Genomic DNA, 17,596 nt, shown 5'->3' with positions numbered 1-17,596 from the left:
TAGTTCACTTCTCTTTGTATGAGCATTTCACTTTTCATAACACAATTTTACTATTTTTTATTATTTTCTGAAGAAAATTATAAGTTGATTACCACTAATTCTTTCAAGTTTTCTTTGAAAATCATTTCTTATTGCACAGAGCTGTATCTTGGGACCTGAATCATACGAGCTTTTCCTCCCATTTTGTACCACTGACTTTTTGGGACATCTTGGTCAAGTTGCCTCCCTATGGGCTTTATAGCTCTCCTCTTAAAAAGGCAAAAGATTGAAAGAGTGAAAAGGCAGAACACAGGGGAAAATGTTTATAATACAATATCCAGGATATATAAAGAACTCCTACAGATTAAAAATAGGCAAGCAACACAATAGAAATAAGTGGGAAAGACTTGAAGGGGCACATCATGAAAGAGGATATCCAAATGGCCAATAAGCACATGACAAGGCCAGGTGCGGTGGCTCACACCTGTAATCCCAGCACTTTTGGAGGCTGAGGCGGGAGGATCACGAGGTCAGCAGTTTGAGACCAGCCTGGCCAACATGGTGAAACCCCATCTCTAAAAACACAAAAATTAGCTGGGCGCAGTGGTGCGTGCCTGTAGTCCCAGCTGCTCGGGAGGCTGAGGCAGGAGAATCGCTTGAACCCAGGAAGTGGAGGTTGCAGTGAGCCAAGATCGTGCCACTGCACTCCACCTTGGGCGACAGAGTGAGACTCTGTCAAACAAAACAAAACAAACAAACAAAAAATCACATGACAAGGTGCTCAGCTTCATCAGTTATCAAGAAAGGGCAATTAAAATATAATGAGAACCGGCTTGGTGACTCACGCCTGTAATCCCAGCACTTTGGGAGGCCGAGGTGCGTGGATCACGAGGTCAGGAGTTCAAAACCAGCCTGGCCAGCATGGTGAAAGCCCTGCTCTACTAAAAATACAAAAAATTAGCTGGGCATGGTGGTGCACGTCTGTAATCTCAGCTACTCAGGAGGCTGAGGCAGGAGAATTTCTTGAACCCGGGAGGTGGAGGTTGCAATGAGCCAAGATCACACCACTGCACTTCAACCTGGGTGACAGACCGAGACTCGTCTCAAAAAGAAAAAAGTAATAATAATAATGAGATACTATTGTCACCCATCAACATGGTTGAATATTTTAAAAAGACTTACAAAGTCAAGTGCTGGTGAGGACATAGACCAATAGCAATTTTCATACACTTCTGGTTTAAGCATAAATTAAAAGAATCACTTTGGAAAATAATTTGCCCATATCTGATAAAGCTGAACATTCACCACTCTAGGTATGACTTGGCATTCCTTTTTCAGTTATGTATTCAAAAAAGTCTACATATATGTCCTTAAGAACATATACAGGGGTGCTATAAGCAGCTTATTTGTATTAGTCTCCAAACTGAGAACAACCCACATGTCCATTAACAGTAGAATAAATAAATAAAGGTATTTTCATACAATGGGATCCTGATAAGAATAAATGAGCTACTGCTATGCAGAATGTTTAGTTAGTTTACCTACTAAAGTAGGTTGCAGTTCAGTTACATAAGGTAGCCTACTTTAATTTATGTAACTAATGTAAGTTGCATAAGGACTCAAGTACAGAAGCATCCTCAGGCCACTTAGTTTCATTTAACAATTCTCCCCTTTGGTCAGATTCTCAATGCTGAGAGATTGTCCAAAACTTTGGGCATTGATGTCACTCTGTAACCACTATAAAAGGATTCTTTTGGTTTCTATGTAAGAATTCACAAGTCAGACATCACATCGTTAAATAATTATTTATGTTCTTGCTGGTTTAGTTGAAGTAAAATCACTCAGTGCTTGATGGATGGCTGTATCCAAACACTTAAGACTTTACAGGATAGAGAACACCAGGGGGACTATTATAATGACTATCAGGAGGGAAATACCAAAGGACCGAAGTGTATACCTTAACAGGAGTCCTTACAAACTGAACTGATCTAAATCACACAAGTCAAAGTTCAGGCCAATATAGTTAGTTCAATATTATTTGAGTTCGCTTGGCTATAGTCAAATTGTATGATGGCAATTCGGGGCCATATTTCTCTGTAGAATGGTCTGATTTATGAGGTATCCACTTTTGTTCCTAGCCTTTAATACAAATCATAGTAAACTGGAGACTTACTAGAAGAACATCAAGATTTGAAAACCTTGGAAAAGTCAAGTTTGCCATCCCCACTTAGGATGTCTGCCAACCAACTGTTAGTTGCTCCTATAAATACATCATGTGTTCCTTTCCCTTGACAAATTCCCTTAATGCATTTGGTAGCAGTGTCTAAAGAAACAGCAGTATCAGTCACCTTTATAGTTCAGCTTTCTGTGGTAGCAAAATCAGGTGAGAGGCAGGTACAACATTCAATTTTGTTCAGTACCATACACAAGCTCCCAGCTTGAGGAAAAAGGGGACAGAAATCATGATGTCTCATTAAGTAATTTTGTTGAACCTAGATGTCATTATCCACCTTTTGGAGAGTGACTTCTACCCATTTGAACCCTTAAGAGGTCTGGTTGGCCACAAAGTCCAAGGTTGTTTTTTCAATGTGTGGATTAGCTTCAAATTTCATATTACTGGTACCCCACTACCACCGAGAGTGAGTTCCCAGGAATCCCACTGGAATCTTTCCTCAGTGATAACTAGCTTATCTTCATAAACCCAACTGTCACTCTGTTTTTTGTTTTTGTTTTTTGCTAGAACATAAGCCTTAACAAACACCATAAATCTATCTACAAATTATGTTCCATGGATTTTTTTTTGTAAAAAAAAAAAAGAGAGAAGAGATTTGGACATCAGGAAATAGGGGGAAAAGGAAAAAGATAAGAGTTTTATGACAGAGAAGTCTTGATCCATGATCTTGGGAAAGCTGTCCATATCAAAGATGCTGTCTGCCTCTGGGGAAAAACCTTCTCTGGCCAGCTTTACTGTAATGTTTTTCAAAAGTATGTAGTTCCCAGGGTCTGGAGGGACCCTTTTGAGTTGAAAGATGTGGATCTAAGACTTGAGACCCTGAAGTGGCTGCAGAGAAGAATTTGGCATGGTCCCTTCCAACAGAGTTCAAGGGCAGTCATTCTCTGATGATTCCAAAATATCCAATGAAAAGCTTCCTTTACCTGTTGAAAATATACTTTGGCATAATGCATTAAAGCCTTGCAGCATGTAATCATGTCAGTTCAGGAGAGCAGGAGATACATGAGGTTTTATTATTAGAAACAGGCCTTTAGGTGACTATTTCATAAGGGATCAACTTATGTTTTTCCACTGGGGCTGGATCTGGTTGCCATTAAGGCCAATGGTAATAACTTTAGCCAAGGCAATCTAATCAATTTAGTTAACTTTGCCAATTTCAGTTTTTAAGTTCCCATGTGTTCTTTCAGCCTTCCCAGAAGACTGCAGATGACAGGGACAATGATAGTGCCATTATGTTAACAACAACTGATCAAAACCCTAAGAAAGACAACATGGAGCACAGAAAATTATCTTATTAAAACATAGAATCTTTATTTTCTAGGCCAGTTACCCTAAAAAGTAAAGAAAAACCGTTCATAATTTCCTATTAAAAACAGAGGCCAATACTCTAAGAAAACCTTGTTGTTTTAACAGAAAGGACTAAATTCTAGTTTTGCCCCAGTATATTATTGCTCAACTTTTAGAGAAGCTTACAAATAATTTCTTTCTCATATTAGCTAGTTTGATTACACATAAAATTTCTTTCACAAGATTCATCTTTCACAAACTTTCTACAATTTTCTTGTCCATTCAGTTTTTGTCCTACACTTCTCTTCTCATTTTGGAACAACCAGTCATTCTACTTTAGAACAAAACTACTCTCTTTTTTCTTTTTTTAAATTTTCCAACCATTTATTTATTTATTTATTTATTTTATTATTATACTTTAAGTTCTGGGGTACATGTGCAGAACTTGCAGGTTTGTTACATAGGTATACACGTGCCATGGTGGTTTGCTGCACCCAACAACCCGCCATCTACATTAGGTATTTCTCCTAATGCTATCCCTCCCCTAGCCCCCCACCCCCTGGTGTGTGATGTTCCCTTCCCTGTGTCCATGTGTTCTCATTGTTCAACTCCCACTTATGAGTGAGAACATGCAGTGTTTGGTTTTCTATTCTTGTGTTAGCTTGCTGAGAATGATGGTTTCCAGCTTCATCCACGTCCCTTCAATGGACATGAACTCATCAGTTTTTATGGCTGCATAGTATTCTATGGTATATATGTGCCATTTTCTTTATCCAGTCTATCATTTTTTTCTTAATAAAACAAAACTTCCTTATACTTGTCTATTTTCCTTACCAAAGGCATATTTTACTTTCCTTACATGATGGTGTTGTTTCCCTTGTTATTTCCATTTTTAATGACCATATATTGATTAGAATTTTAGCTCTTTGTAACCTTAATTCTAATGAAAACCCAACAAGCAATTTTTAACTGTCATGTACTGACATTTTATGAATGTATAGTTCATAATTTCTAGAAACATGTGCTTCCTCAGAGAGCAATTTTCTTATGTTCACTAACAGATCCAAATATATTTAGCTTCTCTATATCACATAAAAACAAGAAGCTGAAGTATATGTACTTTAAACTTATGTTTAGAAATTAATGTTTCAGTATTTTAACTTAGAAATGACTCAGATATTTCATAAATATCAGCTATTTAATTTAACATAACATAACTTTAAAATTTCAAATTACTGAGAAGGATTTTTGAAACTATGACAAATTTATTTATAGACTTTTATCTCATCTACATTCACCTGGTTTATTCACTTATAACAGTTATGTTTGAATTTCCCATTAGGCAAAGATAGCCATTGAAGGAGTTCAGGAAATGCCGTCTACACTGGTTTGAATGTGGTTTATCCCCATCAAAGCTCATGTTAAAATTTTATCCCCAGGAGGGGTGTAGGAGTTCATGCCCATAATCCCAGCACTTTGGGAGACCAAGACAGGAGGATTGCTTGAAGCTGGGAGTTCAAGAACAGCCTGGGCAAAAAAGTGAGACCCTGTCTCTTAAAAAACATTGATCCCCAATGTAGCAGTGATGGGAGGTGGAGACACGGGACTGTTTGGGCCATGGGAGCAAATCTCTCATGCATAGATTAATGCCCTCCCTCAGGGGTGAGTTTTCACTAATGCAGAAATGGATTGGTTTCCATGAGAGCAGGTTGCTATAAAGTGAGGACGCCCCCTGGGTTTTGCCTCTTTGCGTGTGTCCACCTCCTCTTTGACTCCTTCTGCCATGTTTTGACCCAGCACATGGCCCTCACCCGAAGCCAAGAAGATGCTGGAACCATGTTTTTGTACTTTCATCTTGCAGAACTATGAGCTAAATAAATCCTTTTTTCTTTATAAATTATCCAGTCTCAGATATTTTGTTACACCAATAAAAACTGGACTAAGATAGCAAATTGATAGCAAGGAGTGGAGTGTTATTGTACAGACACCTGAAAATGCACAAGCAGCTTTGGAGCTGGGTAGTGGGCACAGGTTGGAAGTGTTTGGAGGAGCAAGATAGAAACACACTCTATTGCAGTGAATAGAGCATTAAGGACAATTCTGGTGAGGGCACAGAAGAAGACAAAAAGAGGAGGGAAAGTTTGAAATTCTTTAGAGATTGGTTAACTGGTTGCGATGAAAATGCTGATAGGAATGTAGATAGTAAAGGCCATTTTGAGAAGGCCACAGATGAAAATGAGTAACAAGGCATTGGGAACTGGAGAAAAAGCCATTCTTGTTACACTATGGCAAAGAACTTGACTTCATTGTGTTCATGTCCTGGGGTTTTGTGGAAGGCCAAACTTAAAAGCAATGGAATAGCATATTTGGTGGAAGAAATTTCTACGCAGCAAAGTGCTAAAGAAGAGATGTGATTACTTTTAACAGCTTATGTTCAGTTATGGCAACAAAAGAATGACCTAATGGAGGAGCTTATAATTAAATAGGAAGCAGAGTATAAAAATTTGGAAAATTTGTTGCCTGGCCATGTGGTAGAGAATGAAAGAATATTTTCAGGAGTGGAATCCAAGGGTGTGGCTAAGTAACTGGTTGCTAAACAGATTAGTAGTGATAGAAGGAAGCCAGTTCCTAATTGTCAAGACAATGGAAAAGACATCCTAATGGCATTTCAGAAGTCTTTCGGGCTGCCTCTTCCATCACAATCCCAGAGGCCTGAGAGGGCAGAATGATTTGGGGGCACAGGTTTGGGGCACTACTGTCCTGCAGTGCCTCAGGATTCTGCTCCCCAAATTCCAGCACAGTGTTCAGCAGTTATTCCAGCTGTGGCTCAAGCAGCCCCATATGCAGCTTGTGTCACTGCTCTGGAGGATACAAGGGATTAGCCTGAGGGCTTCTATGTGTTGTTAAGTCTGCAAGTGCCCAGAATGCAAGAGCTGTGGAGGCTTAGCTGCTTCCACCTAGATTTTGGAGGATGTATTGGAAAGCCTGGGAGACCAGGCAGAAACCTGCTGTAGGGACACAGCCATCCCAGAAAGCCCCGACCTGGGCAATGCCTAATGGTACTGCAGGGGTGGGGCCACCACTGGGACTCCAGAATTATAGAGCCACTGGCAACATGCAACTTTGGCCTGGAAAAGCTGCAGGCATTTGACTCCAACCTGTGAGAGTGAGTAAGTATGTGGTCTGCACTCAGCAAAGCCATGAGGGTCAGCTGTCTTAGGCCTTGGGAGCTCACCTCTTGCACCAATGTACCCAGGATGGAGTTGAAGGAGACGTGGAGTGAAAAAAGATTATTCTGGAGCTTCAAGATTTAATGTCTGCCCTGCTACATTTCAAAATTGCATGGGGCCTGTTACTCCTTTCTTCTTTTGGCCAATTTCTCCCTTTTGCAATGGAAATGTGTACCCAATGTCATTCCACCATTGTATGTTGGAAGTAAATAACTTATTTTTGATTGTATAGGTTCAAGTTGGAACTTGCCTTGAGTCTCAGATGAGACTTTGGACTTTCGAGTTGATGCTGAAATGAATTAAGACTTTTGGGACTATTGGAGTGAAGTGATTCTATCTGGTATGTGAGAATGACGTAAGTTTTGGGGGACCAGGGGTGGAATGCTATGGTTTATCCCTGGCAAAATTATATTGAAATTGGATCCCCAATGTGGCAGTGTTGGGAGATGGGGCCTGGTGGAAGGTGTTTGGGTCATGGGGGCAGATCCCTCATGAATAAATTAATGCGTTCCTGTAGGGGTCAGTGAGTTCTTGCTGTCATAGGAACAGACTAGTTTCTTGAGAGCAGGTTGTTATAAAGCAAGGACACCCCTTGGGTTTTACCTTTTCACACGTGTCAGCTTTCCCTTTGACTTTTTCTGCCGTGTTTTGACCAAGCACATGGCCCTCATCAGAAGCTGAACGAATGCTGGTGCCATGCTTCTTGTACTTCCATCCTGCAGAACTGTGAGGTAAGTAAACCTCTTTTCTTTATAAATTACCCAGTCTCAGATATTCTGTTACAGTAACATAAAATGGGCTCAGACAACCCCAAAATAAGTTGCTTTGCTGTATTAATCACCAATAGGTAAGCAGGGTGAGGCTTTCTGAATTCATTTTATCTGCCTAAGGACAGATTCTCCTAGAGGAACTTAGTTGTTATCAGTCCTCCCCACAGGGAGTCTCAGCAACCAGGGAAGGTTAACTTTTATCAGAGGAGAGGAGACTTCATCCCATCCAGACAGACCTTGCCACAAACCATCATCTCTTCCTCCAAGACCCCTTTCATCCTTCCCAAAAGTCACTTATTGTGAGGATGTCTCTCTTCTTTAACTTGTGAAAGCAAAATAAATCTTGTGACCCCAAACTTATTAAGCCAAAGGGAAAAGTTAAGCTGGGAACTGGGTCATGCAAACCTGCCTCCTCCTTTTGGTTCCTAAATAAGTTGGCTACAAAATGAAAAGCTACATGCCTTCCCCATATTTTGCCCATAAAGAATTTCCTAGCAAGCTCCAAGATCTTTACCCTAAGGTGTTTCTGTTAAAATTCACCATGGCAATGTAAATTGATAGCTTATCTTTACAGGTGCAGTCACCGCCCCCCGCTCCCCTCGCCCACCTGGCACAAATGCATATCTGATTGTTTCCCTGCCCCATTTTGTCTATGTTCGCTTATGTAAAAATGCAGATTCCCTGCATTTTTCATCTGCCCCCTTTGTCTATGTCATCTTATGTAAAAAAATGCAGATTCATTGAGCCAGACAAAGGCATGAACAATTATTTTTCCCACCTGCCTCTTACATGAAAATTGTGTACATCTTAATATCTTGCCCTTTCCCCTTTAAATTTGGAGCCCTCAAAGTCATCTTCAGAGAAAGGCATTGACCTGTCTCCTGGGTGCATGTCCTTAACTTTGGCAAATAAAGCTCCTAAAATGATTGAGACCTGTAGCAACATTTTTCTTGACTGACAATCTCCTGACCATTTTACCCATTCCAGTGAGGAGATTGAGGCAAAGAACCTGTGCCCTTTTCTAAACTGATCTGCCTGGTTACTTCTCTAAGCCATTGTTAGCAACGTTGTTCATTGTCATCTCTACTTTTTGGCTTTTTAACTTTCTCCAAACTTGGATAAATGGATCAGGCTGATTTGGGACCTTATGTTAGGGAACCAGCAGGGACTCCCTTTGGTCAAACCAACCTTCAATAGTGTTGTACTAAAACCTTTCTTTTAACTCCACAACTGTCCATTTTACTCACCTTGTTTGTAATAATCATCTATAAATTTGTATTTCCTAATGGATGGCTTTTAGGTAAAACAAGGTAGGAATTTTACATCTCAAAAGCATAGCATTTAGGTTTCAGGCCTAAATACTGTTACTTGCCTAAACCAAGAAAGAAGCCCATAGGTTAAGGCCCAGTTAAGACAAGATGGCCAGAAAAAGCATCTTAAACAAAGGTAAGTCTCCTTATGTAAATCTAAGCCAATGCCTTCTCCATTGTAAGGGTTTCTAGTGACTTAGTCCTCCCTCTCTTCCCAGTGCAGGGAGGGAGACACTCTTTCAAATGACAATTTTCTGTATAGATGTAAAACTTTCTTACAAAAGGGTCTCAAAATAACCAGCTGAAAATAGTCCTTATGCCAGAAAGGCATATTTTGTAGACTAATTTGACTAAATCGGCGGTTTCCCAGCTCAGCCTGTGTCTTTTAACTAAAATACTAAGTGAGTGGTTCCCACTGAAGACTAGACCAAGCATTTTGCATGCCTGGACTCAGCATGGATACTTCTAATCTTGCCTTATAGTCAGAGACTGCTTCCATTCTTTTCTACCTGTTTTTAAGACTGAATGATAGACCAGTTGATTGTCTTTTTTCCCCCCCAGGAAAGAGTTCTGAGGCATACCAAAGATCATGACAAGAAAAAAAAGGGAACAGTTGTTTTAGAACACTTTGTCAGCAGTGGGTTAGAGGAGGGGCATTAGCTGACTGAGAGGTTCCCATGGGAGAAGTGGTATCAAATAGAAAAATGAAGAGGACTAATTCTTACAAACATTTTCCAAAAAAGGGTCAAAGTGTCAATTAGACAGGTTTGGACATGGAGACCTTTCAGACTTCATTTGAAATCCCTAATGAAAATATATTATTTTTTATTCTGGGAGATTAGTAGATTATTGTCCTGGGAGCAAAGACTTTGGGGGCTTCCTCTGGTGGGGAAGCAGTGCACCCCAAAGGGAGTGGGTCCATCAGATTGCTGGTGTAAAAATGGACAATATATTTTCCAGGGGGCTGGCTGTTTATAATAAAGGCAGACATCTGGGGACACAGAACTCTCCAGTTTGGGACCCCTTGTTTTTGATTTAAAACATATACAAAAAAGGGCCTAGTGCAGTGGCTCACACCTATAATCCCAGTACATTGGGAGGCTGAGGCGGGCAGATCACTTGAGGTCAGGAGTTCGAGACCAGCCTGGCCAACATGGCGAAACCCTGTCTCTACTAAAAATACAAAAACTAGCCAGGTGTGGTGGCGGGTGCCTGTAATCCCTGCTACTCAGGAGGCTGAAGTGGGAAAATTGCTTGAACCCGGGAGGTGGAGGTTGCAGTGAGATGAGACTGTACCACTGCACTCCAGCCTGGGTGACAGAGTGAGACTGTCTCAAAAAAAATAATATATATATATATATATATATATATATATATATGTACCTTTGCCTTGTGTGTGTGTGTGTGTGTGTGTGTGTGTGTGTGTGGTCCCTGTAATTGTTGTAGCTGTGAAGATGGGCACCTGTTTGCCTTTTGTAAGGAGTCTTTTAGAGATGCAATTTTTGATTCATTTAGTTTTTTGGAAGTCTCTGTGTACCAATAAAAAATACATCTCTTTGCTTTTGAGGCATTTTTGATTCCTTCTTTTCTAATGCATCTCAAAAGTGAACAATTTTACCTAGGTTAAAACTTCCTACTGCGACCACTGTAACTCTATTATACCTTTGGTAAGGTTCATCCATTTCTCTAGAAAAGCACAGGTTCCAGGCCTGTAGTTTTTACACATGAAATTGGCTGGAGTTCCAGATGGAGGCGTTCTAGATTCCTTGGATACAGATGAACTCATGATTCCCCGTCTTCTGGGAACTTTACCTACTGAACCCACTCTGGTTTCTGTCTGACCTAGTCAGATACTTGAGGCCTTCTTGAGAACCCAGTCCTGTTTCTTTTGTGACTTCCTAACCCAGTCTAGATCAAAAACACTCAAACTTGGAGAGCTCAAAATACAAGTTCATGGAGCTTGGAATCTGGGAGAGAACTTACTCATGATCCTAGTTGCTGTGAGAAGTCAAAGGGCACAATGGGACCAGGTGGGTACCTTTGCCTTCACTCAGGGCTCCTGGGGGGTCATTGGAGTTCTACTCTGGACACCACTCTAACATCAATTTGTTAAAAGAAAAACTTTAGACAAACTAAAAGTGTCAATTAAACAGGTCTGTACATGGAGATCTTTCAGACTTGGTTTGAAATCCCTAATGAAGAAATATTATTATTATTATTATTATTATTTGGTTGTGAGGGGGTGGAGATTAATAGATTATTGTCCTGGGAGTGAAGACTTTGGGGGCTTCCTCTGGTGGGGAAACAGTCCAGCCTGAAGGGAGTGGGTTAAAACTTAACAGAGTTTAGTTGAGCAAAGAACAATTTGCACACAAAATAATGATCAGACAGCCCTCAAAACCAGAACAGATTCAGAGATTTCCAGCCTGCAATGGGGTCAGGCAGCATTTATGGACAGAATAGGAAAGTGAGGTACAGAGGCAGTTCCATTGGTTACAGCTCAGCATTTGCCTTATTTGAAGGTAGCCTGATCAATGGGGCGCCTGTGATTGACTGAAGCTTGGCTGCTGTGATTGGCTGAGATTCAGCTCTTTGTTACAAAAGTATACTCCTGAGTCAGGCTTTCAGTGAGCTTACCTGCTAAGATAGGTTGCAGTTCATTATATAAAGACTGAAGTATGGAGATATCCTCAGGTCAAATTTAGTTTAATTTAACAGTTGGGTGTGGAGCTTCTGAGGAGCTGATAATATCCTAATTATGACTCTGGCTGCTGGTGATAGGAATGTATTCACTTTGGAAAAATTCATCAAGTACTTCTCTATATGACATGCTCTATATTTGAATGAAAATGTATTAAAACGAAGCAAAAAGAATAGAGGTTTAAACATTCCTTCCTCTCTTCTATTGGATCTCACAGGATTATTATACAAACAAGTAACGTCAGGAATGTAAAACATCAATATAATATATTTTGAATTACACACTTATAATATGCTTCCAAATTGCTTAGCTGCATAATTATTTTGTGTGTATATTATATGTAGTGCATAATTAATAACATTTATGGAATAGTTGCAATTTTCCTTGCATTTGCTTCTTTAATTCTCATACAAAAATAGTGTAGCAGGCAGGTCAGATATTGTCTTAAATTTACAGATGAGAAAATTTAAAATTAAATGCTCACAGTTAATTACATACCTCCAGCCAGTTGTCTATACTTTTTCTTCAAATTAAATACTAATTCTAACTGGGTAACCTTGAGCAACCTCAAGAGGTTACCTGGGACATATCCAAGGTCACCCAGCTAGAATTAGTATTTAATTTGAGGAAAAAGTATAGGCAACTGGCTGTAGGTATGTAATTCACTGTCTGCATTTTTATCTTGCTTCACATTTCAGAAATCCGAGGTAGAAGGAATGTAAGAGCTAAGATCTTGGGTGCAGTTTTCCTTCCGCTTCTCTAACATGGCCAGATTGTACAATCTTTCCATGTTACAGTTGATACCCACTAATAGACTCTGGCTGGAACACGACATTTATCTCCTTCTCATTTGTACCGCACAAATGAAGTTAAAATAATGGCACTTTGTTGGCACTGAGGAAAGCCAGTTCCAAAGTGTCCCACTTTTTCTCTGCTATTCAGCATTTACAGCTGATGCAAAATAACAAATGTCTGGCCCAGTTTGAGAACACAGCCTGGTGATGTAGTAAAGGCAAAGACTTGTCCTTCCAATAAATGCTTAGTCATGGGGTCTCCCATTCTTCCCACATGGACCTGCCAGGTCTCCTTGGGGAGGGTCCTGGAGTGGCCATCAGTGAGAGTGAAACAAGAAGGGGAAGGCTGAGCTGGTGATCAGGTGATCCTCTCTTTGAGTCTTAGAAGTATGAAGTGAGATAGGAGGCTGGACAAGAAGGGGGAAGACCCTCATTTCAGTTAAGACCCCGTGATGTTACCCACTAGCCATGGGAAACTGAGCAAGCCACAAAACCACATCATCATGGGGTATTGTGGAAAGAGCCCTGGATTTCGAGCCAGGCAAACTTGGGTTCAATTCTGACTCGGCATCTTAGCAGCTGTATGACCTTGTTCCAATGCATCACCTTCTCTGTACCTCATTTTCTGTAAATGAAAGGGGTTCTTTGGATGTCCTTGAAGGAGCCACTTCCTGCTATCCATATTATGATCTCCAAGGATCCATATCCCCATCTATAAAGTGGGGAGGGTGATTCCCGAAGTTTCATCCTCCAGGCTTGCTGGGAGATGCATGGGGATCAGGCAGCAGTGGGCGCTTGGGAGTTTTCCTCAGTGCTAAATGTTTGGGGTTGGGAGCTGCTGCCTAGATTTTCAGCAGCATAATTATTAACCGTTAACCCCACTTTCTTTTCCAATCTCTTTCATAGGCTGTATTTTGTTGGAACAATTATCTTACATTAGCTGGCTTTTTAATTTATTTATTATTATTATTTTTTGAGACGGAGTCTCTCTGTGTCACCAGGCTGGAGTGCAGTGGCACGATCTTGGCTCACTGCAATCTCTGCCTCCCGGGTTCAAGAGATTCTCCTGCCTCAGCCTCCCGAGTAGCTGGAACTACAGGCACCCGCCACATTAGCTGGCTTTTAAAGGTCTGTTCATCCCTCAGTGAAGAGGCAATTCAGGTTAATCACATGGAACTGGCAGAGCAGCACTCCACTGGTTACTGAAAGGAGGGAGAGGTCCTCTTGTGTTCTGATTCTATTCACTCTTTTCCCTTAACCCCTTGCTATCTCAGGGCTAAGCAGTTCCAGGAGAGCACTGAGTACACACACACACATACACACACACACACATCTCGTGCATCCCTTCTGAGGCTTACTGGTTTGTCTGTGGAGACAAGAACCAAGCCACAGCCCTGTGGGGAGGAGCTGGGGCCAGGACTCTCTTGCAGAGACTGCTAGAGCATCCAGGGAGGTCAGGAGCAGGGATGCTGGCTTCAGTGGTCTCCCTGTCTTGGATTCATATGACTTCAGCCATATCCACACCCTTGTGGTCACTTTAGGAGATGAGGATCTTGTAGGGTCTCTGCCCTGTGGAGATGGCAGGGCTTTCCCTCTGAACTTAAAAGAACCATCAGATTGTCTACTATCTAACTCTGTGTGTATGTGTGTGTGTGTGTGTGTGTGTGTGTGTGTTTGTGTGTGTTTAAAGGAGACACACTGCCACCCTCCCCTGAGGCCAGCACATTAGTGGCAGAAGGGGTTTGAGAGCCCCAGAAGGGCAAACATTGCCGTTGGAGTGCCTAGGCTCTGAGATCCAGCCAAGCTCCCACAGGGAGAGTGTCCCATTATAACCCTTGGAGGCTGTGCTGAGTTGAATATTGTCTCCCAAAGCTTCATGTTCACTGAATCCTTAGCATATGGCTTTATTTGAAAATAGGATCTTTGCACATATAACTAGTTTAGTTAAGATGAGGTCATACTGGGTTAAGGTAGATCTTAATCCAAGGCTGCTGTCCGTATAAGAGAGGGAAATTTGGACAGAGTAACACAGACACACAGGGAGGAAGGCCTTATGAAGACAGAGGCAGAGATCAGAGTGACGCAGCTGCAAGCCAAGGAGCCATGAAAACCACCAGAAGCTTGAAAGAGGCAAGGAAGGATTCTTACCTAGACCTTTCAGAGGGAACAAGGCCCAGCTGTCACTTTGATTTCAGACTTCTGGCTTCCAGAACTGTGAGGGAATACAGTTCTGTTGTTTTAAGCCACCCAGGGTGTGGTGCTTTGTTATGGCAGCCTTAGGAAGCTAATATAGAGGCCAAACTTTGATTCTTCTTGAGACCATGCTTATAGTTTAGCCCATGCTTTTCCCAGCCTGGGCTGAACTCTATTATTCATTTCACCAGCAGCCCAGCTTCAGATGTAAATTTGCTTCCGAAAGTCCCTGTTCCAGAAAAGAAATCACCCAGCTGAGTACAACTCAGCCAATACTATATCCATTCATCACTCTTTGGACCTAAATGAGAAAGAGAGACGGTCTTTTCTCTCCTCGGCTCCCCAGTTTGTGTTCATCTTTGCAGGTCTTGGTAGAAACTCAGGATTCATAAAGACCTAGATCCCCGGTCCCCAGGAATGCCAGGCTTCTCTTGGCGATATCCCCACCAAGAGGTCATCTTGCCTATGGCTTGGGCTCCTCTGGGATCTTTGTAATGTCTTGTTGCTCCTTCTCTTCCAAAAATAAGTGTTGACTACCTGTTGTGTGCCAAGCATTATGTGGTAAGCAAATAGACTCAGTCCCTGCCCTTGCAAAGCTCACGTTTTGATGGAAATTTGATGCTGGAAAGCTCTTCCTCTGTTGGCCCTGTGATGGGCCACCCATGAAATTCAAGGCTGTTCTTGGTCTAAGTCGGTGGAGATTGTGGTACTAAATCCTACACCATTCCCTTGGAAGCTGGACACATCCTGCTCTCATATCTAGACCGATTCAGGTATCAGGAAAGGATAAGACTGTTGAAATGGCATCTTCCTGCCCTCCGATGAGCCTGGGTTGCTGTAAATTGTCCCCAGATCCATTTTACAAGGCAATCGGTATTTTAAAACACTATAACCATGAGACAATTGGTAATTTCCATGCTTTATTTATCTCCAAATCAAATTAAGCGTTGGGCGTGTGAACTGGAAGGAATAGTTGTTTTTATTATGTGGGTCACACATTGTCATAATTTTGAGGTGTATTATCACACATGTATTTGACAGAATGCAATGTACATCATGTAAATTATACAATCTGTTCTACTAATTAAAATGTTTACAATGTACTATGTATTTTATTGTATCAGAAATAAAATCTTTGGCAAGCTTACCAAATTCATTGAACAATCTGATGACATTTTATAGACATTTAGAGCTGGCAGGAACTTTAGTATTTATTTAGCTTTCCCATTTTTATGACAGAGGAAACTGAAATAGAAAGGGTTAAATTAACCCGTTAAATAAATCACTAGAGATACATTAGAGAATCAAACACCATCTCTCGGCATCTTTCTAGCAATGTGTTGAGACAGATTCCCATTTTGTGGATATTGAAGGATACTGAAGCTCTTGAGAAGTGAAAGCTTTTGATGTCCGGCCAAGGTCACATGCCTGGTGGTTCCATATATGTGAGATGTACTGTGCTTGTAATGTGAGTTATGTATCTTGATGTTTGCATAGTGATAGAGACTATTTAACACGTGTTTCTTTTCTACTTTAAAGTCCTATGGTGGGGATTGGGTTTCTGTTGATGAGTAGTGGCATAATAACCCTTAATGGACCAAGGCTGACACTGGCAGGGGAGAGGGTGTCTTCTTCCCACTGCATGGGGTGGTCAAGGTGGGTCTTCATTTGCTTTCAACAGGACGGGCCTGGGACAAAGCAAGATTATGTACTTCCTGTGCTTAAGGAAATCCTCAGGGTTCGTGGGGTCTCTTAGCAGGAGCCTTTTGGGGACTAAAGCCAAGTAGCAAACTGGTTTAAGGAAGCCATGCTTATGAAGAGATCCTAGAGCATCAATCCAGCCTATCACATGCTTCTGGTGCAGATGCCAGTTGCCAGGACTTTGTCTCAAGACCTCTGCTCCAGGGACGCAAGATGCTGGTCCTCCTGAACTCTGGTTTGGCTCCTCAAACCTCTGATCCAGGCTGCTGATCATACAGTGTTGCCAGAACAGCCACTGGAAGGGCCTGAAGTGGGGTTGGAACATCGTTGATAGTGTCTTGGGGCTCAGTTCTTCTTAAAGGTTGAGTGAAGCTCATAGACAGTTCTGGCAAAGTTTGGCACCTACCACAGTTGAGGCGTCAGAGAAGGTTATGTCTGGAGAGAGAAAGTACTAAAGCTAATTTACTCATTTATTCCATTCATTGATTCATTCACTCAAAAAATATTTACTGAGCATTTGCCATATACCACTCCTATTTCAGGGTGCTGCTAGATACTGCAGTGAATAGACAAGCTTCCTGCCCTTGTGAAGCTCCCATTTCGGAAGAGAGACAGATAATACACAAACAGACATCTCCGTGTAGAATGTATCATCACAGAGTGATGAACCTTATGCAGAAAAGCAAAGGACAGTAAAAGCATAGAGGGTAATGAGATGTATAATTGTATACAGGGTGCTCAGACACCTCTGAAGTTGGCACAATCGAGCAGAGAACAGAACACAGTGAGAAAGTAAACCCTGGTCTATTTGGAGGAACGGCATTCTAGACAGAGGGAGCTTAAGGTGCAAATACCTTGAGAGGGAAGCACGATTGTGGCACCCAAGGAAAATCACAGAGGTGGGTGTGGCTGGAGAGGAGCAGGGAGAGAGGGCCAGGGGTTAGGAAATCTCATCTCCAGTCCCAGACCTTTAATACCTGCCTGTGAACTTGGGCACATCACTTATCTTTTTAAAACCTCCTTAAAATGGAGTTATCTTCCTTCTGTTGTGTTCCTTTTGTTTATCTGGAAGGATGGTTGTTAGTGTTAAGGAGATCACGTAGGTAAAAACATTTTGTAAACTGTTAAGAAGCAAGCGCATAAAAAGGACCATACTTTTTTGTTTATTTTATCATTATCCTGGGTATTCAGAAATAATCTATCACATGTTAACTGATGGTGAAAACACTTACAAGATACAATCTTGGTGAACTGCAAGCAGACTAACTGGTTAAATAGAGTCTTTAAAGGATGTGGAGATAGGAGAAACTGCATTCATGTAGGCTTGGTGTTTTTTCTTTAAGTTCTAGAGGATTCAGCCCCAACTCCCATAAACTTCTGTATCTCCTGGGATCCATG

Source organism: Pongo abelii, chromosome 18, assembly GCF_028885655.2.
Source record: "Pongo abelii isolate AG06213 chromosome 18, NHGRI_mPonAbe1-v2.0_pri, whole genome shotgun sequence".
Classification (NCBI taxonomy): domain Eukaryota; kingdom Metazoa; phylum Chordata; class Mammalia; order Primates; family Hominidae; genus Pongo; species Pongo abelii.
Note: the sequence above shows the minus strand (reverse complement) of the source record.